We start from the raw sequence: 25,503 nt of genomic DNA on the forward strand, positions 1-25,503 counted from the left end.
TGGGTCGGGAATAGGTGAAGCCCCCCTTCCCGCAGCGTCTAGCGGGCAGCATCGGAGATGGGGGGGAAGAAGGGGCAGCGGCTGGAGGTCCAAGGGAAGCAACGCCCTCCTTTGCGCTGCATTGGTGGCCGCTCCAGCCCTGGGTGTGGCCTTGTCGGGGCAGGTTTCTCCGGAGCTGCTGAACCCCGCCACTTTGAAATGAGGGGGGACTCTTGCTGGCGTTCCCAGCATGTCAAGGGGCGAAATGTTACTGAAAATACTAACAAAATTCCCTTGGCTGTTAAAACAATAAAAAAAAAAATATATTAGGTAGCTTCCCCCCCAAAGGCCATTTCAGATGTCTGCCTGTGAGTCCGGCTGTCTGGCCCTACCTGGCATTGGGGTGACCCTAGGCAACTGGCAAAGTTTCCCCCCTCCCCGTCTGCTCCTGCTGCGCCCAAGATTCGCCTCCACTTGTATGTCAGCGTGGGGGATGGGGAGGTGGGGGCACCTAGCCCGGCCTGGTGGCTCCCGGGGAAGCCGAGTCAAAGTTAAACAGGTCAGCCCCCAGGCCCCAGAAACAGGAGGTGCGCCTTTCCCCGCTAGGCACCCGCGGGCTCCCGCACTCGGGATTCCCTGTGGTCCCACCGGACAGACTCCGGGCGCCGCCCCCAGGTGCGCAACGCACCGTCACACGCAGTGACTAATTAAAGAATGGGTCCCTTTTCACCCTCCTACTGCGAACTCGGAGCCCTGACTTCTCCAAAAGTACCTGCGACTTGGGGGTGACCCTACCCGCCCCATCCCGCGCCGCCGCCGCAGCGCCCAAGACGCCGACTTCCCGGAGCGCGCTGGCCCGCCCCGCAGCTAGTCGTGCGCGGCTGCCGCCTCCCCCGCGCGCCGTGACTCCCTCCTCGCGCGCCGCTCGTACTCTCGCCACGCCGCCGCCCGGCACTGCAGCACCGGGGGGCGGAGGCGAGGCGGCGGAGGAGGAGGAGGAGGATCGCAGCTTGCGAGCCCCGAGCCGCTCACCCGCCCCGCCTCTCGTGGCTGACCCGCTCCGAGGAGTCGCCGCTCCGAGGAGTCGCCACTCCGCGCGCTGCGGGAGAGCGCGGCAGACGGAGGCGCCCCGGAGGAGCGAGGCTGAAGGCTGAAGGCTTGACTCTGTCCTAGGAAGTGGGTGTCCGGCGGCTGGCGCGGTGAGTAGGGGACCCTGGCAGCGGGGGCGGATTTTCCCGCCGCTACTTCTTGTCCCTCCGGGACCAGCAGGCCGGGCGCTGCAGCCTGGGGAACTTTTCGTGGCCTTTTAGAAAAAGCAACTTTGCCCCACCCGCCCACGGGGAGGTGGTTGCAGGTGCGAGGTGCTGCCCGGCCGGCCGGATACCTTTGTAGGAGCAGGACCGAGGAAGTAGGGGTAAAGCAGATAGAGTGACCCCCGGTTGCCTGGGCTTGGTCTGGGGGAAGCGGGCGCGCTTTATCCCGGATTCTCGACGGAGGTAGGTGGGCAGCTGCGGCGGTTGCGGGGGCCGCGCCCTCGTTCTGCAGGGACCTCTACTATCCTTTGCTTTTGTGATTCGATGGGCAGGAGGAGGCGGATTTAAAACGAGCAGCTACGAAACCCTGGCCGGGTGTCCGACTGCGCCTCGCCGGTACCCCTGTACCGCAACCCAGCCTTGGGCTCAACTTTTTAGCCGGGAATCCCTTTGCAGACGGGCGGGCGGCGGGAGATCAGAGGCAGCCGCAGTGGGCGCTGCGGAAGCCTAAAAGAAACACCTGAGATGTAAGGACTGTTCCCCGCTCCCCAGATCTTCGAAGCCCCCGTCTAGTCTAGTGTCCGCACGAGAACTAGCGAGGGCTGGAGAGCCCGGAACCCCGCGGGGCTGTGTGTGTCTGCGCTTAACCACACTGTGCCTTCATTTAGTAAAAACCTACTGAGCGCCTACTGTGTGCCAGGCGCGGCGAGAGAGCTCCACTGGTGTGAAGCTCCGCGGGGAGAGGGGCCGTCACCTTTAAATAAACTACCGAAATGATTTCAGGTGCTGAGAAGGGCGGTGGAGGCGATTCCTCCACCTCAGTGACCTTTTCTCTTGGCAGGCTCTTTCCCCCCGGCTTCTGGGTTCTAGAACTGGGAAGACTTTCCTCCAGCGTGCCGAAGGGACAGCCTGGGGCTGGGCCCACCAGGACTACGAAATACGGTGATGAACTTGGCTGGGGGCAGCGGGCACCCAGCCTCAGATGCTCAACCCAGAGCCTTCGTGTGGGCGTGCGAGGACCCGCGGCGCCCGGCGCGCGGGGACGGAGAGGGAGGGGCTGAGTCACACGGGCTGGAGGTGCCGCCGGACGGCCCGAGCCGGGGTCGGGGAGTCGGGGCGGCGGAGCGGGGGAGGTGGAGGGGGATGGAGGGCGCTCGCGTCACTGGCTGCGTGCGTTAGTGATGCAAATGCGGGCCCGCGAGCGGGGGCGAGGGCTGGGGATGCGGGAGGCGGCGGAGTCTCTGTCTGGGAGCGCGCGTGTGTGCGTCAAAGGCTCTCGGAGGATGGATGTCCTGCGGCGGCCCCGGCGCGGGGCGCGGCGACTAGGGGAGGCGCGGGCGGAAGCGAGGACAGGCGGACTGCGGCGGGGGCGGGCGGCGAGGGAAGCCCCGCAGGGCCCCGGCCGCGGGCCGGCCGGCGGCTCCGCAGTGCACCGCAGTGCAGCCGAGGCGCCGCAGAGGCCGGAAGCTCCCCGGGGACCGAGAAGATGGAGCGTCTTTTAAGGCGCTGCGACAGGGATTCCCTGACGGTCTCCTCCTACTCTGGGCCTCCTCCCTTCATTCTTAACCGACTGACAGGGCGAGAAGGAAAGTTGCTTCAGTTCCATTGCTATCCTTAACCCTGGGGGAGAATTGGGTATTAATCCGGCATCCGCTCATTTTCAGTGGTCAGTTCCGAAAGGCCTCGTGCTCACGGCCAGTTTTCCTGTGAAAGCTTTGATGTTGAGGTTCTTCGGATTCTGTAGCGCTGATCCATTCCTTCACCGTTCTTCAGGAGTTTTGTTAGGAGGCCCGGCCTCTAAGTGGAGCTTGAGAAAGGCTTGCAAAACAATGTGCCCACATTCTTCCTAAAAATGTGTTGAAAACCGTATTCCAAGTGCATTCCAAGTGCATTCTCTGGTAGAGAATAAAAAGGCCAATCCACATTTCATTCTACGTATTAACAACAGCAACAAAAAAAGGACCCCACTTTCTGGAAACCTAATGGCAAAGATTTTTCTACCGGCTTTCTTGGATGAGCCCACATTGGCAGGATGTGTGGCAAAATGAATGAAGGGAGTGATGGATTTGGGTTAACGGGAGAAAGGAGGGAAAGTAGTTATTAAAGAGAAGAGAGTTAAAGGTCCTAGTCTCATTTCCCCCAAGTATTGTGTTATGTCACCACCTTATGTTATGGGCAGGTGACTTACCCTTTTGGGTTCATCCTCCGTGTTTGAGAAATGTGAAAAATAGCTGAGACTAGCTCTTATTAAAAAGTTGTTTTGAGGACAAAAGGGAGCGTCTCAGAGTTCTGGGCGTACGTATTCTGTATGCATGGCAAATATTATAAAACAAAATCCCTTTAAGGAAAGAGAAAACATATTTTTAAAAAAAGTCTGGCGACTTCCTCCGGCACTGTTCCTTTAATGAAATTTGGCCTTCAGTGTCAGCAAATGCAGACAATAGACTTGTCCTAGCAGTCTAATATAAAATCAAATGCCATTAGCTGCTGGCTGTCTGGAGGAGGGGGCAGGGGAGGGAAAGCTCTGGATTGCATCTGAGTGTTTTGATGATGTAGTGGAGAAATTAAATTTATTTTTCATGACCCAATGACATTTGAAAGTAGCATTGGGTCTGAGCAGCACACTAGCCTAGGAGCTTTTAGGTAAAAATCCTAGTCATTATTGATACTGTCATATTCTGTAAGTGTGGAAGGTCCCTCAGAAAACAGAATGTAGTTTCCACAGGCAATTACTGCAGAAGACATCAAAATGTGCAGTATATTACCTGACCACAAGTACCAGAAAATCCATTTCCTGTAATTAGGGGTGTTAGCTCTTATTCTGAGGTAGACTTCTTGATGACATGTTTCATGAATAAAAGTATCTGATATGTCAGAATGCCTTCTGAATCAGGTCACTATGTTGCTATTCATGTTACTCATGCATGATGGTAGATTCCCGTGAAGAGTAAAAGTTAAAATGTCCTTTTAATTCTATGCAGCTGTATCAGGAGAAAATCTATGATCATCACTGCTTCTTGGTTCCATGTTGCTGAGGTTTCTGTCTGAGCCATGGCTTATGACATGGATACCATTATTCATTTAACACAAACTCATCATTTCGATAAAGTCTGTAAACCTAGGAGAGGCAGCCCCCCTCCATCAACTCCATGCAGCTTTGGTACAACGTTGCGAAATTAATTAGAGTTTTACTTTTTAAATTCCATCTCTGTTGAGTAGCTAGTGTAAAATGTTGCAGTGGATAAAATTGGAAGCTTCTTTTTTTTTTGACATAGCTGAAATAACGAGGGGGGATGAAGTTACTGTTTTAATTCTTGCTGGAATGAGGATATAAAGACACTATATAGTTTATCTGAAACACCCCTTGTAATTAGGAAAGGTTGGTAGCCATTATATATCAAGTGGTTTCCCTGGAAAGAAGTAAACAAAATGAGATGAACTAAGAGGGCTGGATTGGATGGTTTGGTCCTTTCTGATTCTAATGTTCTTTCCCTCCATAAAATATAAGAAATATATAATACATAATATTTTAAATTTGAACTTTTCTTATAAATAGAATATAAGAGATTTTTTTAAATTAACTCATTGCAATTTTACATGGGACCATGGCTGTGTATTTGTAATTAGTCTGTTAGATTTTGTATTATGCCATGAGGGGTATGAGTTAAAACATTTTAAAAAGACCAGAGTTGAAAAATAATAATCTCAGTTTAATGTAAAGTGAATATTGAGTTCGCTTTAATATGACACTTTAAATGTTTTCTCTTGACCACCTAAAGCGCACCGTGCCTGCTGTATCTTTTCCTGTGGACAGTAGGTGATACAAATGATTTAGACCAGACACTGTAAACTGTATTGATGGGTTTTAGTCTTTGTATAGCACTCAGGCCCTCTTATAATTTAAGAGCACAATGAGATTTATGACAAGTTAGAGTGCTTTCTCCTGTCATTTACTATTCTTTGAAAACCCTGTGAACTAGAAATCCTAGAAGAGTCTAATAGATCAGAATTCTTGAATAGTCATGTGCTCCCCCAGGTTGCTTGTCCAGGTGGAGATTTCTGAACCCCATCCCAGGCGTCCCAAATGCGTGGTTTCCTGTGTGGCCCAGAGTGTGCAGTTTCTCAGGTTCTGTCCCATGGGTTGGATGCTGTCGTCTGGGGACCACAGTTGCAGGAACACTTGAAATAGTACTTGGCCATGCAGCAGGGACCCAGAACACGTGGGCTCTCTAAGCTGTGTTTTTCTGTTTGGTACTGATGGAATGTCTGCTTGAAACTCTCAGAGGGATCACATTCTAGCTTGGCAAGGCAGGTTTCAAGATGGCTGGCTTCTTTGGTAAGAGGCAGAGGCAGAGTGAAGTCTGTGTTTGGGAAGGACTCTGTGGAGACAGACGGGCGTAGGCAGAGGGAGCGTGACATAGACGGGTCTGTCTACTGGCATAAAGACTGAAAACCTTGGCCTTCAAAGTCTGCAAGGCTCTGGGTGGTCTGGCCCCAGCTCACTTCCGTAACCTCGGGTTACCTAACCCCCGAACCTCTCCCATCCTAGCAGCCTTCAAACATCAGTCTTCTCCTGCCATGGCAAGCTCATCACTTGCTCCAGCCTGCCTTCCTCACATTAATGCCTGGTGTTATTTAGGTTTCAGTCCAATCTTCCCTTTCTGGAGAAGCCTCCTGAACCTCTTTTGTGAGGTTAAAATGCCCTCCCCAATCACAGTGTACTTTTCCTTCTCCATAAGATTGTCAGAGAAAAAGAGCATGCTCAGTTAAATTTCAATTAATTTTTAACATAAATGTCTCAAATATTGCATGAGACATATTAAAGCATTATTTATTATTTATATGAAATTTCAATTTATCTAGGCATTCTGTATTTTTATTTGCTAAATCTGGCAACTCTGTTTATAAAGTTCATTAATTTTACATTTCCTTTTAAAAAAAAAAAAATGAGATTCTTTCATGAATAGCTCTCTCTCCTGACTAAGTTGTTAAACTCCAAGAATCCATGGACAGGACTGGGGCGAGGTGGTTGTTTTGTCTTCCTGTTTTCTCCCTAGAAGGAGCTCAGTAAACATTATCAGATGAATTAATGAGCTGTTTGAGAAAAATGGTGTAATCATAGACAAGTTTCTTAACCTCTCAGAGCCTTAATTTCTTGAGCTGTGAAAAGATGATTTTTATATCTACTTTTTAAGGTTGTGTGTGGAGGTTAAATAGGAAAAATATACATAAAGCTCCTACCTTGTAGGCAGTATACAATAAAAGGTACCTTTTCTCTTCTCCCAATGTTTGTCTTATAAAATGAAAGGGTCCTTTTAAATATATGAAATCCTACTTACTTTTATTGCAATGCAATCCTGAATGTTTCTGGACTATTGACCAAATGCAGGGTACTCTGGAGACTCACCTATGCAGTTACAGCAGGGCACCCATCTGGTGAGCAGTGACTCCTGAGGCTGGTTCATGGGCCTGTGGTGTATGTAGTCACAACAGGGTCTCACACTTGTGCGTGTGTGTGTATGTATGTGTGCGCTTAAGCATGTCCAACTCTTTTGTGACCCCATCTACTGTAGCCTGCCAGGCTCCTCCATCCATGGGATTTTCCAGGCAAGAATACTGGAGGGGGTTACCACTTCCTTCTCCAGGGGATCTTCCCAACCCAGGGATTAAACCCACGTCTCCTGTGTCTCCTGCATTGGCAAGCGTATTCTTTACCACTAGAGCCACCTGGTGGGCTGCCGTCCATCGGGTCACACAGAGTCAGACACGACTGAAGTGACTTAGCAGTAGTAGCAGCAGAGCCACCTGGGAAGTCCTAGGAAGGGTCTTTTGTTTGATTTATGCTCTGCCCTCACCTTTTAAAATTCCTTGAACAAAGCATGCCCCGTTTTCCCTTCACATTGGACCTTGCCATTACGTTGTGTGTCCTGGTAACCCACGCACGTTTGTATATAACATGGACATCGGGAGTATTATATTTTGTCTTCATAATGACCCTAGGACCTTGCATTACTCAGAGAATTTGTGATTTACCTATAGCTTATAACTGACTGAACCAAATTCAGTGTTCTTTGCACTATTCCCTGACTGTCTTCACCTGGTTATGACCAGAAGGTGTAACCATATCTTTGACTAAGCACCGGGAGCTTTGGAAGAAACTAGTCTTAGGTCTCCTATCCTTCAGTCACCTTCTCTTCCCCATCGCTGCTCTTGCAGTTGCTGAACCAGGGTCTCAAAATTCCAGGTCTGCCTTTCAGGAAAACCAGGACCACCAGCAGCTGTTTTAGGCGGGTATCTCCTCCACTATTCAGGTTTTAAAATCTGCAGGTTCACCCAAGATAAATAGTCATCTTGGAGGGTTGCAGTTTTTCTAAGAGAAGTATCTGAGATGTTGTTCTTTGCTCTCAATTACCCAGATGAGTCACACAGCACTGGGGCCTCTGCAGCAAGGAACAGCCGCGCATTTTGGCAGTAGGTAGAGAAGGTGACCCACTTTGTCACATCAGGCTCTGACTAGCGGATCTGCCGGAGAAGGGATAGGCTACCCACTCCAGTATTCTTGGGCTTCCCTTGTGGCTCACCTGGTAAGGAATCTGCCTGCAAGGTGGGAGAGCCTGGTCTGATCCCTGGGTTGGGAAGGTACCCTGGAGAAGGGGAAGGCTACCCACTCCAATATTCTGGCCTGGAGAATTCCATGGACTGTATAGTCCATGGGGTCACAAAGAGTCAGACACCGACTGAGTGACTTTCAGTTTCACAGCCTGATTTAAGATGTACTCATCTTAATATTACTTTTTTTTTTTTAGTAGTTCTAAGCATACCATTTTTTTCTTTATGCCACTTTTTCTGCTTATGTGTGTTTGTGTTTAAGAAGTGACTGTCCAGTGATTCCTTGGAGCCATTCTCAAATTTGCCCTCATATTCTTATTTTCAACATGTGACAGCGTTGCCCCAGTTTACACCCATTAAATACAGTATGAGCTGCATTGAACACACAAGTAATTTAAGTATAAATATTATTATTTTTTGAAGTATCCAGTTGAATCTGCAGCCTGGGTTTCCTGTGGGCCACGTCAGTGTGAGGGTAGAATTATAGACCCACAATAACATCTACAGCCATTTCTCTGGTCCTGTTCCTCCCCCCTGTTGTGGATTCCCAGCCTCCTTTAAAGATTTCTCACTGTTTCTTTGCATCCTCGGGGACACTCCTTCGGTCCTCATCCCTAGTGCCCTGCAGCAACATCACTGCAGCATTGCCAGAGCCGCCTCCCTGTGCCCAGGATGCCCTGGCTCCAGCATCCCAGCATCCGCTGGTTCTGCCAGGTACTCTCGCTGTCCCTGGGGAGTTTAGAGAGTATGTGAAAGCACATGGCTGGCAAGCGGACACTCCCAGTGACACCGTGTCCTGTGCTCACATTCTCTCGTCCCCCGCTGATGACAGCCCATTGTCCTAGATTATAAACAGTGGATCTGAAATTGCCTTTTGCTTGGGATGAGTCCTTTCCTGGGAGACATTTTAGTCCTTCCCTTTCAGACATACTTCATGGTATCAGAATGTTCAGATAAATCTTCTCATTTTTGTAACGCTGTTTATGGCATCATTACTTACAAGAGTGAAAAGCTGTAAACAACTTAAATGCGCATCAGAGGATGATCACGTCAATTATGGTGCATTTAAATAGTGAAACACTACACTGCCAGTGCAACAACTGAGATGAACCGATGTTATTGGAACTATTTTTGAAATTATGTTTTAGTTAAAAATATAGAATTTATTAATATTAGCCAGAATATGCAGCATGTCACTATTAAAAAATTAAGGTATGTTAAAAAGTCTGGAAGGATAAAGAGATCAAACTGTTATCTTTGGGGAAAAAGATGGAGAGGATCTGACACTTTTACTTGATATATTTCTCAATCATTTTGAGTTTTCAGCAATAGACACATATTACCTTTTGTAATTAAAGCATCAGTAAAGGTGGTAAAGGTTAATTTCAAGATGTCCCTGTGATGCTATTTCTCATCTAAATAAATATAAATATGTCCCGATGTTTAAGTGGTAGGAAGCCATGCTGGTTTTTCCTGTGAATGTCTTTCCAGTTCATAATACCAGTAAGATAATCAAAGTTTTGAGAACATAAGTTAGTTTGGTACTGTATAAAGCAGTTTTCATTTTGAGAGAACAAAGGCACAAACCTATCAATGTTCGATACAGTAGCCTGTGAGAAGGACTCCGGGTTGCTGACCTAGGTTGTTAAAGCTGAGTCCCTCCCACCTCCCTCCACCCTTGTTATCAGTAACTCTTATGTGTCCAGTAGCTGTCATAAGCTAGATTAACTGGCTGCACATTTTACTTTGAGGAACATTATTCTTTCTACTGTTGTTGTTCAGTCGCTCAGTCATGTCTGACTCTTTGTGACCCCACAGACAGCAGCACGCCAGGCTTCTCTGCCCTTCACCATCTCCCAGGGTTTGTTGAAACTCATTTCCATGGAATTGGTGATGCCATCCAACCACCTTATCCTCTGTCATCCCCTTCTCCTCCTGCCCTCAGTCTTTCCCAGCATCAGGGTCTTTTCCAATGAGTCAGCTCTTTGCATCAGGTGGCCAAATTATCAGAGCTTCAGCATCAGTCCTTCCAATGAATGTTCAGGGTTGATTTCCTTAAGGATTGACTGGCTTGATCTTCATTCTCTACTGTGACTGTGTATTTGATGGGCCTGAAGGTCAGCACTTTTTTTATCTTCTCTTCTTGTGGACCTGGCATGCCCTCCCTCCCACCATCTTGCCTCCCCCAACTCTGAACATCCGCACATTGGTTCATGGCAAAGGCTCCTACCTGTCCTCCAAGCCTCAGCCTAAAAATCACGTGTCATGACCCTCCACAGCAGAGTTAGGGCCCCTTTCTCTGCCTCTCCCAGTCCCCTTGCAGCCATACAACATGAGTGCTTCTCATCCTGTGTCACCGTGGCCCCTCCACTGGAGCTGAGTCCCTTAACTCAGGAGTTCCTAGACTCTGAGTCCCTTGAACTTCAAGGCAAGAGCCCAAAACTTTGGGATCTTTGTAACTCCTGGCCCTGTACACATAGGGGCTAAAAATATTTTTAATTATTAAAAAATCTTTTTTAAATTGAAGTATAATACACAGAAAAGTGTGCTTTTTAGAAGGGTATGGCTGAATTGATTTTTATAAACTGAGCACATGTTTTTAAACAAAACCCAGATCATGGAGGAGATTGAGCCCCAGAAGCTCCTTGGATGTCCATTTTAGTCATAACCCACTTCTGCTGTTCTGATTTCAGTCCTTTGGAGGTGCTTAACATAGCTCTCCCTTAAGTGTTAGTTGCTCAGTCATATCCGACTCTTTGTGACCCCATGGACTATAGCCTACCAGGCTCCTCTGTCCATGGGATTCTTCAGGAAGAATACTGGAGTGGGTTGCCATTCCCTTCCCCAGGGATCAAACCCAGGTCTCCCTCATTGCAGGCAGATTCTTTACTGCCTGAGTCACCAGGGAAGCCCCAACTCTCCCTAACCTGCCCAGATGCCTTGTTTTTTCATGCCCACCATCAGAGACAGTGCTTGACAGAGCCTTACAACTGCCGAAGTACCTTAGAATGTCACGGCTGTGCCAGAATGCTGACTCTAGACTCCCAGACGTCCAGTCTACAGTGTGCTGGAGTCAGAGAAGGCTTGCTCCACACTGCTGGCCGCAGGGCAGCTCTGCCCGAGGTCTACATCCCCCAAGTAGATGATAGAGAGGTTCTGCCATTTGACAGCTACTCATACCGGATTCTGTAAGCTTCCTTCTGTTTCTAACTTGCTGAAATTGAACGTGTATGGAACTTCATCTTCTGCTCTTAAGCCTCTGATTAATTACAAAATCATTTATTTTCAATAGATAAAGGCTCTAGAATTTTAGAATTTCTATTTCTTCTTGTGTCAGTTTTGGTAAGCAGCCTTAAAAAAAAATTGTCAATTTTAGCCAGGTTGTCAAATTTATTGCATAGTTACGTACAATTTTACAATCACTGCTTTGTTTTTATTTTGTGAACCCTGTGATTCTTGTATCTAATTGTATTTTCTTCACTCCCTTGGCTAGTATAGGCTTAGTCAGTTTTTTTGTAAAGATTCTAGAAACTTTACAGAGTCATGCAGTGTTATCTGAAGATCTTAAAAAATATATGTGAATTATTTAAAATGAGTCTTTAGCCCATTTGAACCTGTAATCATTGCCTGTGATTATATACAGTTTTTAAAGCTCACTATTTCTTTTATTTATCATTGAATAACAGCCCTAAAAATTCAGAAGGTTAGTAAGTAGATAGAATGATAGATACATTTAATTAATTTTTAAAATGTGTAAATGATAGAGAGGTTTATAGAAGATATCAAGTTCTCTGAAGGCAAAAATGTTGGCAAAAATGAAATACTTATGGGCTTTCTGTGGGCCTACTGATTATTTAATGATATCTGTGTTTGTAATCTGAAAGGATAAAGGAACCCCTTAACTTGAGTTTTGAGGACAGGGATTTTATTTGTGACAGCCATGGGCCTTATTCGGTCCTCATCATGTCTCTGCCTGCTTTACGTGAATTTGTCAGATTATGGCAGACTTGCCTATTCTGTCCTTCAGGGTGGTTGCAGGGGAGAGAGCTCATGAGACTGGCATCGGCGTGGTTTATTGCAGGGCTCTCCCCATACCCAGTGGCCCCTACAGCCAGTGAGCAGCACTGTGTTTATATAGCACCAGTTAGCTTCCGCCGGTTCCCTGGGTTCCACCCAGTCTTCCTTCCACATTCTGTCCAACATCACAAGTTTCTTATTGACGTTTCTATTTCTGTTTTAACCCTCTTTGCCTCCCCTGTGCTAGGTGGACAAGTATGTGCCAGACATTTATTACTAAGTCACGCTGCCTTACCAGCCACTCTAAAAGTTAGTAACTGAAAGTAATAATCATTTTTCACCCATGCATCTGTAGATTGACTGAGCGCTGGCTGATCTAGGTTGACCTTTGTTGGGTTTTCTCCAAGTTGCAGGTTAGGTTCAGGCTTTTAATCCTCCTTGGAATAATTGGCTGTCAGTTCGTATTTCTGCATGGAGACAGCTGAAATACAAGAAAGGTAAGTGGGAACACGTGATGCCTCTTAAGGCTCGGCTCAGAACTGGTAGCTTGTCCCTTCAGTCCGCATTCTGCTGACCAAAGACAGGATGACAGGAGAGTTCCATGTAACAAAGCATTGCCTCACACACTGTACAACTTTCCGGTACTGTCATCGATGCCTACGTAGGTGAAAATTTTGTTTCTTGTAATTTAAGCCTGCTGTGTGTGCTTAGTTGCTCAGTCGTGTCCGACTCTTGCGACCCCGTAGGTTGTAACCCGCCAGGCTCCTCTGTCCGTGGGATTACTCCAGGCAACAATACTGGAGTGGATTGCCATTTCCTTCTCCAGGGCATCTTCCCCACCCAGGAATCAAACCCAGGTCTTCTGCATTGCAGGTGGATTCTTTACCGACTGATCTACAAGGGAAGCCCCAATTTAAGCCTAGACCTTTTTTGTTGTTGTTGTATATATAAACACAAGCATTTTATATGGTTTTTACATAGAGTATATTTTCCAGGAGTGAAATTACTTGTAAATCAAGGGAAGATTCTATGTTGTTTTATTTAAAATTTTACCAAGAGTTGTTCATCATTTTCAAAGGTCCCATCACCAGTACTAACAAAACACTAGTTGTGATATTTACGTGGCTAATGGATGGTGGTTTAGTCACTGAGTCGTGTCCAACTCTTGCAACCCCATGGACTGTAGCCCTCCAGGCTCCACTGTCCATGGGATTTCCCAGGCAAAAATACTGGAGTGAGTTGCCATTTCCTTCTCCAGGGGATCTTTCCGAGCCAGGAATCAAACCCGCAACTTCCTGTGTCTCCTGCATTGCAGGCAGATTCTTTAGCACTGAGCCACCAGGGAAGCCCAGGTTGCTCATAAGCTCACCTCTGTTTGTCTACATTGGTATTGTTTGCATTCATGGTGACCACATTTAGAAGCAAGCATCCCTTGTCTTCATTTTGTATTCTAGAGCTGCTACACTGGGACATTTACATATTTTAAAGCATAATTTATTATTTCTTTGAATTTTACTTATTACTGTTAGGATATTATATAGATATTTAAATTTATGTGTGCCGACAGGTTATTTCATCTGTGAAAAATATTTAATAAGGCATTGCAAAATATGTAATTAGTAGGCACTGTTGGACTGCTCTAGATTCTCTGTGTTTTAGCACTGTGTATACTAAGATTTATATTCGGGGGTGGGGAGGGGCAAGCTGTAACACAGGGCGGCCTCTTCCATCTTAGCACTGTACCTGAGGGGAGTGTGCTCGCTCTGTGACAGCTGTCACATTGCTCTCTCTCTAACAGTGGTTGTGAAGGAGGTGGGGTGTGAGCTGGACCTCCCTAGAAAAATGGTGTGTTTGTAGAGCACATACAAGCCTGTATCATAGTTCTATTTCTGAGGCTTACCCTAAATTCAAGCAGTCCAGGACTTGAGCTGTGAAGGCACTGGGTTTCTGCTGTGCCGCTCTAATCTTGATTAGTGCTAGGTAAGACCAGGGGAGGCATGGAGGAGAGAAGGAGATGTGTTCCAAGATGGTTGTTCCAACAATCATGAGAGATTCCCAGCAGGAATCTGGTGGTTTCTTTCTAAACCTGTTTTTAAAACGTATTATTTTCTGAGGCCGCTGCCAGACACTGTGAGTGCCCTGCCAGAGTCTTCTGTGTATGAGAGGGGGAGCCCTCTGAATTGCTTCCAGAAGAGACTGACAAAAGAGGGAGTGAAAGCTTGGTGACCTATTTTGGTCCAGATTTCAAAGATAAGAATATTTTCCTACCAACTGAAATTGGTGTAAGAGTAATTCAGAAGGAAGAAATCAGAGGACATTGAAAAAGTGACCTGGGACTGGATGCTACATGCTTCTCTGTGTGCTTTTTAATCTAGAGTTTGCATATTGATAAGGGCATCACACTCTTTATCTGTGGTGAGCATGGGACTTGTTGGGGCAGAGCTCCCCTCATTTATTGATGAATACATTACAGCTAATTGTTGTCCCAAACATTCATTACTGTGAACCTGAGTATGTAATGATCATGTCTGCCTTTTGGGATACAGATGTGTGTGCACAAGAAGGTTTGATTACATTCAAAGGCAGTAAATAAATTAAAAAAAATCCAACTCTGTAAAGATTAACATCTACTTCCTAGCAAATCTAAGGAGAAAACCAATAATTAACATAATTGAATGTGAGACTCAGGAACACAGGTCATCTTATGCCTGAAGCTTTATTTAACATCAGGAGGGTGATGTGATTCTTCTTAAGGGCTGATACTGATGAATCAATCCTACTGGCCATGGAAAATTTGGAGGCCTTTGAGCCCCACCCAGATTGCTCACTGATGGGGCCTGAGCCAAGACTAAAAGGTTTTGTGATGAATCAGTTTTGTGGTGCATAGCTGATTCACTTACTCCCACTTCTTGGCATTATACATTCCCTTCTTATTGCTGTGTTACAGAGTGTTCTGTTGATGACTGCATCAGGCGTTTGGTGTCGCATCGTATTCCATTGAGTGAAGCTCCTAAATAAGATGGAAAAGAATGGTTCATGTTAGATAGCGTTGCTGCTGCTGCTGCTAAGTCACTTCAGTCATGTCCGACTCTGTGCGACCCCATAGACGGCAGCCCACCAGGCTCCCCCGTGCCTGGGATTCTCCAGGCAAGAACACTGGAGTGGGTTGCCATTTCCTTCTCCAATGCATGAAAGTGAAAAGTGAAAGTGAAGTCGCTCAGTTGTGTCTGACCCTCAGCGACCCCACGGACTGCAGCCCACCAGGTTCCTCCGTCCCTGGGATTTTCCAGGCAAGAGTACTGGATTGGGGTGCCATTTTTTTTCCACTTAGTAGATGGTTTTGAAACTGGGTACTGTGAAATTTTAAAAGTCAGATGATGACCTGTCTTTGTCTCAGATTAGAGTGTAATAAAGTGTGGGTCTGAGATCTTGGGGCTCCCAGAGGTGCTTTTGAAGTTATTTCTGCACCTCCTGCTGGCCACATTAGCAGGCATGTGTATATCTCATGGAGTGTGTGTGTGTGTGTGTCTCATTTCCTCTTTCCCATGGTAATGGTTGTGACATCTTCACTCAGACCATGGCAGTGTTAATTATGTGCCTTCTCAGGGTCCTCTGATCACATTCTGCTTTTCTGCCTGGAGGGGAAGAAAAGGCTAACTAGCCGCTGGTTTTCAGTCTGGCTGACATATGACAGCAAAATAAATGCTCTTTCATGATGGTTTTCACCATCTCCTGGTGACTGACAGCATTGAGAATCAGGATGTCCAGCTTCTCAGCGTGACAGCTGTCACACCAGCCACTGTGCTCGTCCGTAGCCTGGAGGCCATTTGGGTGTATATTCAAGACAGTTCAGCTTACCTTCGTAAAAGTGAGAAGAATTTATGATGATCTTTCTGATTGTATGAGATTTTCCCTCTTTTCAGTGAAAGCTGAGTCTTTGATTCAAAATTTCAAACTTAATTCTAAGAACCAGGGTATATTTGTATGTTCTCCTTAGCTCAATAGATTTCTCATATCTCAGAAGAGGTAAAATTTGGACTTGGTGATCAGATGTGAATCCTGCCTCAGTCAAGCTTTTAAAATGTGCTGAAAGTCTCAAGATGTGTAGCTCTTTCAGCAGACTGACCATAATATTTTATTGGAAACTGCTTACTGGATATTTATAAGGTCAGTCAACTATAAAGTCAGCAAATGGTTTTAACTTTGTTAAATATTAGGGTAATAAGAAAAAAAGATGCTTCAGATAAATCATGGCATTTATTATTTAGTCCTGATTGTAGAAAAGCTGCCTCAACTGGATGTCAAGCTTGGATATTTATTTATTTGTCCATTGGCTAAAAAACTATAGATGTGCTAAATGAAATAAATGCAGATTCACAGTATGTAATGAGACTAGCATCAAAACTAATTTAATCCAATTTAGACCCAGTTATTGCCCTTCATGTGTACTCTTCCTGATGAGATTATAGAAGGCCCTGGAGTTTTTTCTGGAGGTAAGAAAACAGATAAGTTATTTAATAACAGTCTTCATGTATTTCAAAGGTTAAATGCACAAAACACGGTGCCTACGTTTTCTTTTATTAACAGGAAACAGGAGAAAATAGACTTAAGTAGAAAACTGAATGAAATGGAAATTTCAGTTCAATTCCAGTCAACAAATCGATGTCTCCCTTGAGCAAGGGTTATGCTGTGCTCATTGGGAAAAATGAGATGTGCATCAAACATACAGACCTGGGAGGGTGGCTCTGACAAGTTACACGGGCATCGTGCACAATGCAGAATGGGAGTGCAGTGAGAGCAGTTCCAAACCCCACGATGCTTGAAAGGCAGCAGAAAGACGTTTGCTTAAGGCAGCATTTCTCAGTCTCAGCACTATTGATATTTGGACTAAATGGTTCTTCTCTTTAGAGAGCTGCGCTGTGCACTGCAAGGTGGTCAACAGCATCCCTGGCTTCTACCCCCTAGAAGCCAGTGGTGTGTTTTCCCCTCCAGTTGTCACAAGCAGAAACACATCCAAACTTTGTGAGACATTTCAGGGTAGGAGTGGTGGGCATTCAGAGTCATCCTAGCTGAGAACTGGGGACTTCAGGAATAAAGGAAAACTTCAGAAGCAACGGTTTTTGAGATGAAATTGAAGGGCAGGCAGGATTGTATCAGGCGAGGAGAGAGGGAGGCATGGTATTGGAGGCAGAGGTGACGCATACTGGGGGCAGGTGATAAAGTCCTGATCTTGTGGAACTTACATTCTAGTGGGGGAGAAGACAAACAGTAAATAAAAATGAAACTATTAAAATAATCTTTAAAAAAAAGTGAAAGTCACTTAGTCATGTCCAATTCTTTGTGACCCCATGGACTATATAGTCCATGGAATTCTCTAAGCAAGAATACTGGAGTGGGTAACCTTTCCCTTCTCCAGGGGAATCTTCCCAACTCAGTATCGAACCCAGGTCTCCTGTATTGCAGGCTGAGTCTTAAGTTGTTTAAACTCTATGAAGACATTAAACAGTTTAATGTGATCATCAGTGATCGGAGAGTCTGCTAATATTAGTGATTAAAAACTCATTATTACAGTGAACTAAGATATGCTAATAATTTGGTTGCAAAGAAATTGCATTTACGTCAACATTTATTGGAAATCTCATCCCTTAAAAATAGAGGTAAAATATAATGTATTTCTTCCCTGTTGACATCTGAAAATATCTGTTAAGAAGAATATTTGTTTGTAAATTTACTCCTTGGAAGAGGATTTTACTTGCATGGCCACTGGAACAACGGATAGATTACAAGGGAAGAAGGGAAAAAAAAAAGGTAACAAACCTTTGCTGGGTTCCCAGCACATGCCAGCCATGCTGCTAGGCATTCGTTATTTAGTTTTCATCATGCCTAAGTCCTGGGCACCAGCATCTCTCACTTGGAATAATACAGCAGCTTGCTAATAGGCCCTTACCATTTGCCGAGTTCCCAGCTCATGGAAGCCGGACATTTGTTATTTTGTCTTTTACCAAAATCTGAATCCTGGCCTCCATCATCTCTCACTTAGAATAGTGTAATAGCTTCCTAACAGGCCCCTTGGTCTTGTCCCTTTTCAGTTCTTTATTCTACCAGATTTTGTTGTCAAGTACAAAAAGACCGTGTTCATTTCATATTAAAAGTCTCCAGTGGCTCCTCAAGGCCTTGAGTTCTATCAGCAATTCCTTCTTAGGGCCGCAGTGAACTGCCTGAGGTCTTGGTGGCCCCACGCCCTCCCCCTGCCTCCTCTGAGCCTTTTACACTGACTGTCACCCTTTACTTCACCACTCACCTAGCTAACTCCCATGAATCCTTCAGGACTCCCTGGAGGTGATAATAGATTTCTTAGGGAGGTCTTAACCTGATCTTCCGAGGTCCAATTTGGACACCCTTCCAGCATACCACAGAACCACCTTCTCCTTATCCAGTGACAGCATTTGCTATGGTTTTGTGAGTGCTCATTTCCTTGTCTTACATCTTAAAGGTTCATCCTTGTGGACCTAGAGATGACCCAGGGCCTAGCATGATCAAGGAATATTTGTGGATGACAGTAGAGGGTAATGCATTTTAGAAATGAAAAGGCTGAAGCTCAGAGACCATATGCTACTTGCTTAAGGTCATGGAACTGTAAATAGTGAATTTATACCTGTGGGGCTTCAGAATCCAGGTTCTCTCCATACACCAAGGAGTCTGTGTATTCTGTGGAGTTCTGTAAGAGCATTATAGAGACTCCTTGGCTTAGATGGTTCGCTTGTAGCCTTCCTGAGAGGTGTTCAATAAATGTTTATTAGTAATCAATGGGAAACAAGATCTTGACTTTAGCAGTCTATTCATCAGTGTACTTCTATTGGATCAGGAAGATCCCCTGGAAGAGGCAGATCACTCCAGTATTCTTGCCTGGAAAATTCCATGGAAAGAGGAGCCTGGCAGGCTGCAGTCCACAGGGTTGCCAAGAGTTGGACACGACTGAGCGACTGAGCACATGTTTATCACCATCCCAGGAAGGCCAAGGCTTGAGTCATCTGTGTCCACAGCTAATGAAGGCTTAGCATTTGGAAGAGGTGGATTTTGCTTTTCATCTGTTTGACTCGTTAATATTTGCACAAGTAGTTTTTGTCATATCACCTGGTATGCTTCACTCCCCACCCCCTCCAATTCTGTTATAACGTCAGTCTGCCAAACTGTGTGGAGAAACTATGGAGTGTGTAGTAATGTATAATTGAGAACACTGAAATATGTTGTTTAATGGATTTCTAAAATTACATTGCCTTTGATTCAGTATTGACTGTTTTTTTAGCCCTCATGCCTATTTGTAGTCATGGAAATGCAGAGTAGAGAGGAATTTCGTTTTATCATTTATCTGTGTCTAAGCTCATTCAAGATGAATCTCAAATGCAGGTGGAAGCAGTCAGAAACAAAGGTACCATACGGTATGATTATATTTATGTGACATTCTGGAAATGGCAAAAAATGGCTGTCAGGGGCTGAAATTAGGAGAAAGGTTGACTACAGATGGTCTTGGAAATTCGGAGGGTGGTAGAACCTGTTCCAGGTCTTGATTGTGATGTGTGGTATATTTGTGAAAACTTGCAGAACTATACCTCTACAAGGGTGATCAGCCGGGCAGAATTGACGTTCCCAGAGCTGATTCCTAGCAATCCCGTGTTTTGACCTCGTTACACTCTGCCCCACAGCCAGCGATGGCGCGGTCTTCCTCTGTACCTGTGTCTTCCACCTTTCTCCTTGGCCTTTGTTTCCTTCCACAGGCTCACCCACAACACTGAATGATGATGGTGTTGGTTTTCTTGTTCTTTATCTAGGTTTTTAGTGTGCCTGTTGTCCATTTAGCACATAGAGGTGGGGCATTTGTTGAACGGTGTTTTCATTCATGGGAGACTAAAACTGAGATTCCCCTAACAGTTCTGATAGTTCCAGATCATGGTGCCCTTTCTGCAACACTGTAAACATATATTAAACTTAAAGCGAGTAAATGTTATTTATGCTTTTTCAAATGATTTTCCCATTTAGGTTGTTACGTAGTGTTGAGCAGAGTTCCCAGCGCTATACAGTAGGTCCTTGTTACATGTATGTGTGCAACTGAACCGCTTTGTTCTCCACCCGAAATTAATGCAACATTGTCAATCAACTATCCTCCAATATAAAGTACATTTAAAAAATTGAAAATAGATGAAGATCACACAGAAATGGAGTTGACTGTGTTAAAAGTAGTAGATGTATAGAGAAAAAACTTAATTTAGGTCTAGGTGACTATAAAATGCATGCTTCTATTGCTATACTGCTAAATAAAAAGATTTGAGATTAAAAAATAATAATAAAATAAATGTAGATTTGTCCTCAACCTTATGCTAGATTCTAGTAAAGATAAGTCACAAATCTAACACTAGTGACTTAAGAAAAAATTGCTGAACAGTTAAAAGGAGAAGATTACTACCACCACTTTCTTGTTTGTCCACGCAAAGGAAAATGGTTGCCTTGCTGTCTTTGCAGTGGAATGTCTCTTTCCCTGCTTATTACTGTTAAACAGGAACAGAATTTGGTGACTCAGTTCAGTCGCTCAGTCGTGTCCGACTCTTTGCAACCCCATGAATCGCAGCACGCCAGGTCTCCATGTCCATCACAGACTCCCGGAGTTCACTCAAACTCACGTCCATCGAGTCAGTGATGCCATCCAGCCATCTCAACCTCTGTCATCCCCTTCTCCTCCTGACCCCAATCCCTCCCAGCATCAGAGTCTTTTCCAATGAGTCAACTCTTCGCATGAGGTGGCCAAAGTACTGGCGTTTCAGCTTTAGCATCATTCCTTCCAAAGAAATCCCAGGGCTGATCTCCTTCAGAATGGACTGGTTGGATCTCCTTGCAGTCCAAGGGACTCTCAAGAGTCTTCTCCAACACCACAGTTCAAAAGCATCAATTCTTCGGTGCTGAGCCTTCTTCACAGTCCAACTCTCACATCCATACATGACCACAGGAAAAACCATAGCCTTGACTAGATGAACCTTTGTTGGCAAAGTAATGTCTCTGCTTTTCAATATGCTATCTAGGTTGGTCATAACTTTCCTTCCAAGGAGTAAACGTCTTTTAATTTCATGGCTGCAGTCACCATCTGCAGTGATTTTGGAGCCCCAAAAAATAAACTCTGACACTGTTTCCACTGTTTCCCCATCTATTTCCCATGAAGTGATGGGACCAGATGCCATGATCTTTGTTTTCTGAATGTTGAGCTTTAAGCCAACTTTTTCACTCTCCTCTCTCACCTTCATCAAGAGGCTTTTTAGTTCTTCTTCACTTTCTGCCATGAGGGTGGTGTCATCTGCATATCTGAGGTGATTGATATTTCTCCCAGCAGTCTTGATTCCAGCTTGTGTTTCTTCCAGCCCAGCGTTTCTCATGATGTACTCTGCATGTAAGTTAAATAAGCAGGGTGACAATATACAGCCTTGACATACTCCATTTCCTATTTGGAACTAGTCTGTTGTTCCATGTCCAGTTCTAACTGTTGCTTCCTGACCTGCATACAAATTTCTCAAGAGGCAGGTCAGGTGGTCTGGTATTCCCGTCTCTTTCAGAATTTTCCACAGTTTATTGTGATCCACACAGTCAAAGGCTTTGGCATAGTCAATAAAGCAGAAATAGATGTTTTTCTGGAACTCTCTTGCTTTTTCGATGATCCAGCGGATGTTGGCAATTTGGTCTCTGGTTCCTCTGCCTTTTCTAAAACCAGCTTGAACATATGGAAGTTCACAGTTCACATATTGCTGAAGCCTGGCTCGGAGAATTTTGAGCATTACTTTACTAGCGTGTGAGATGAGTGCAATTGTACGGTAGTTTGAGCATTCTTTGGCATTGCCTTTCTTTGGGATTGGAATGAAAACTGACCTTTTCCAGTCCTGTGGCCACTGCTGAGTTTTCCAAATTTGCTGGCATATTGAGTGCAGCACTTTCACGGCATCATCTTTCAGGATTTGAAAGAGCTCCACTGGAATTCCATCACCTCCACTAGCTTTGTTCGTAGTGATGCTTTCTAAGGCCCACTTGACTTCACATTCCAGGATTTCTGGCTCTAGGTCAGTGATCACACCATTGTGATTATCTTGGTCATGAAGATCTTTTTTGTACAGTTCTTCTGTGTATTCCTGCCACCTCTTCTTAATATCTTCTGCTTCTGTTAGGTCCATACCATTTCTGTGCTTTATCTAGCCCATCTTTGCATGAAAAGTTCCCTTGGTATCTCTAATTTTCTTGAAGAGATCTCTAGTCTTTCCCATTCTGTTGTTTTCCTCTATTTCTTTGCATTGATCGCTGAGGAAGGCTTTCTTATCTCCTCTTGCTATTCTTTGGAACTCTGCATTCAGATGCTTATATCTTTCTTTTCTTCTTTGCTTTTTGCTTCTCTTCTTTTCACAGCTATTTGTAAGGCCTCCCCAGACAGCCATTTTGCGTTTTTGCATTTCTTTTCCATGGGGATGGTCTTGATCCCTGTCTCCTGTACAATGTCACAAACCTCATTCCATAGTTCATCAGGCACACTAGATCTATCAGATCTAGGCCCTTAAATCTGTTTCGCACTTCCACTGTATAATCATAATGGATTTGATTTAGGTCATACTTGAATGGTCTAGTGGTTTTCCCCACTTTCTTCAATTTAAGTCTGAATTTGCCAATAAGGAGTTCATGATCTGAGCCACAGTCAGGTCCTGGTCTTGTTTTTGTTGACTGTATAGAGCTTCTCCATCTTTGGCTGCAAAGAATATAATCAGTCTGATTTCGGTGTTGACCATCTGGTGATGTCCATGTGTAGAGTCTTCTCTTGTGGTGTTGGAAGAGGGTGTTTGCTATGACCAGTGCATTTTCTTGGCAAAACTCTATTAGTCTTTGCCCTGCTTCATTCCGTATTCCAAGGCCAAATTTGCCTGTTACTCCAGGTGTTTCTTGACTTCCTACTTTTGCATTCCAGTCACCTGTAATGAAAAGGATATCTTTTTTTGGTGTTAGTTCTAAAAGGTCTTGTAGGTCTTCATAGAACCTTTCAACTTCAGCTTCTTCAGTATTTGGTGACTAGTGAGGCCCAAATATCATGTATTTTATAATTAAATCTTTTGGGGAGGTTGTAATGATGCATTTTTTAGCACATTTTAAGTAGGATGACCATATAATTTATTGTTCAGATGAGGGCTTTTTAGTTTAAAAGGTGGTGGGGTGCTGTCAATAATTCATTCCAGGATAAGAGATGTAAACTAGGACTGTCCCAGGAATCTGGGGTGACCCTAACTACATGGCACACCTATTCTATACAGATATTCAATAGTTGTTCATATTCACTCTTAAGATGGTTAAGTTAAAAGTGTTTGTATAAAGCAGTTCATCTGTTTTTGTTATGGATTGTGTGGTACACTGCTTTGGGCGTACACAGCTAATATTCCTCATCAGTACCTGTAATTTTTTTTTTTTTTTTTTTTTTGTATTCAAAAAGCTGTATCAGGATACAAACAAATGTGAGTATTGATATGTTAGGGCAGTGCTTCTCAGAGTTTACTGTGTATCCAACTGATCTGAAGATCTTATTAAAATGCAGATTCTGGTTGACTAGGTCTGCGTGGGACCTGAGCTTCTGCATTTCTAACAAGTCCCAGGTAGCACCAACACTGCTGGTGCACAGACTCGTCTTTGAGAAAACCTTAACAACCCTTGGCCAGCTTGGGAACTTGGATTGTTGGTGACACAAAGCACCTGATTGCTAGACACTCAAGTTTTGAGTCACTGAAATGGAGATCTGTAAATTCATAGTAATTAATAAATGTTTTGGCCCAATAAAAATAGTGGGAAAGGGACTTCCCTGGCGGTCCGCTGGCTAAGACTCTGAGCTCCCAATGTAGGGGGTCAGGGTTCGATCTCTGGTCAGGAAACTAGATCCTGCCTGCCATAACTAAGACCTGAGCAGCCAACTAAATACATATTTTTAAAAATAGTGGAAAAAATGCACTCTGTACTTTTTGACTCTGATATCTCTGCAGCCACAGACAGATAAGACCATTCATTGCCTTTCTTTAGTGTAAGAAAGCTTGAGAAATACAGCTATATTCTGCACAAGAAACAAAACGGATTGTTGCAAGAAATCTCTCTCAATTTTAAGGAAAATGTTTTCCTGCTTCAAATATTAAATGAGAATATAACCTCTATTACAACCTTACGTTGACAGTTGATAAATATCACCAAATGGAATGGTTGCTTAACACACACACACACCCCAAAGAGAATCTAGCAGAAGTCCTGTTTTCCCTTCTTTTAGATGATTTTTAGATTTTACCAAATTTAGTGATTTTCTTTTGTAATATTAATCAGCAACAACATACTATTGCAAATTAAGGTATTTAAGTAATACCCATGGTTACTGTTTCTCTATCGGTTTTGTTTGACCAGATATGTGTTCTAATGCAATTCTAGTTAATTGAATTTCCCCATACTTTCTGCATTTAGCAGAAGCTCTTCTGGATGGTTTTGGACTCTGAGATGTATCACAAATGTAAAACCTGAAATTTCTGGACACACAGAAATAATACCAAGAAGTCAGCATTCCATATTTCCCCATAGAGCTAACTTAGCTTGATAGCCCGTCCCACGTTTATTATGATGTGCGCTCTTCGTAGTGTTGCCACCTTTCATCAGCTTTAGACACAAGCAGATATACGTGAAGTGCTTTCTGGGTCTGTTTTATAATCTATTTTAGATAACGGGTTAATGTCAAAGAAGAGAAAATCATCAATGTTAAATAAGAAGTAACAGTGTCAGACAACTGAGGCGTTTTCTTTCAAATTTGATTTTCAATGTTTTAGTTTCCTGTTAGCTTATACGTTTGTTGAGTACTGTCATTTTCTATGAAAGATGCAAAAAAGTAGCAATTCAGATACTGAAGTAAAATTCTCAAGTAATTTCCACCATCAAAACTCATTGTAATCAGATCATAATACTGATAACCATACATGCTAGTTTTAGTAGTTAGGCAATACAGGTCAAAAGCTGAGAATTTTTTGAGATTCTTCATAAATATCATTAATATATGAAGAAAACCAACCAAAGCCACTAAAACAGTTTCCCAAAGCTATATAGCCAGTTAATTACAAAGATGGCCTTAGAATGCAGACTTCTTCATTCACAGTTCAATGCTACTTTTATGTTGTTTTTTCTTTGTTTTTATTTTGTATTATGTGCTTTTAAATAATCAGGAAATTAGAATGTTTTATGAATTTTACTTTAAAGAAAAGCAGAAAAGATATTCCCCCCAAATCAATGAGATATCAAGGATGCAGCTAAAGCCCTAAAGTGTGCACTGAATTCGCTCTATATTTACCAAAACAATTTCTCTCTACTACTTTTACTGGCTTCTGTCACCCTCCAAAGAGACAGACTAAGAAAACATTAGCAGTTGCTTTCAATCATCCATGGACTTCCTACTGAAATTAGAGAAGTGGAAGAAAGAGGAAGAGAACTGAATTTTCATTTTATTCTAGGTCTGTTGCCTAATTTTCCTTGGTAACCTCTCTAGTGGTCTATGGTTGGCCTTATGAATATGTTCATTTCCAAGGTGACTTTAACTCTTTTGCAAACATCAAAATAAAAT

At 44.1% G+C, this 25,503-nt stretch overlaps 1 protein-coding gene across 1 annotated transcript in view; it reads left to right on the top strand.

The window, feature by feature from the left end:
• The first annotated feature begins 930 nt into the window (after positions 1-930).
• SV2C (synaptic vesicle glycoprotein 2C) overlaps positions 931-25,503 on the top strand; it is a 221,156-nt gene continuing 196,583 nt past the window's right edge. Inside the window, exon 1 of the mRNA XM_070796864.1 lies at positions 931-1,178. The gene's annotated coding sequence lies outside the window, so the exon portion shown is untranslated. The remainder of the gene's footprint in view (positions 1,179-25,503) is intronic.

Source organism: Bos indicus, chromosome 10 (genome assembly GCF_029378745.1).
Source record: "Bos indicus isolate NIAB-ARS_2022 breed Sahiwal x Tharparkar chromosome 10, NIAB-ARS_B.indTharparkar_mat_pri_1.0, whole genome shotgun sequence".
Lineage (NCBI taxonomy): Eukaryota > Metazoa > Chordata > Mammalia > Artiodactyla > Bovidae > Bos > Bos indicus.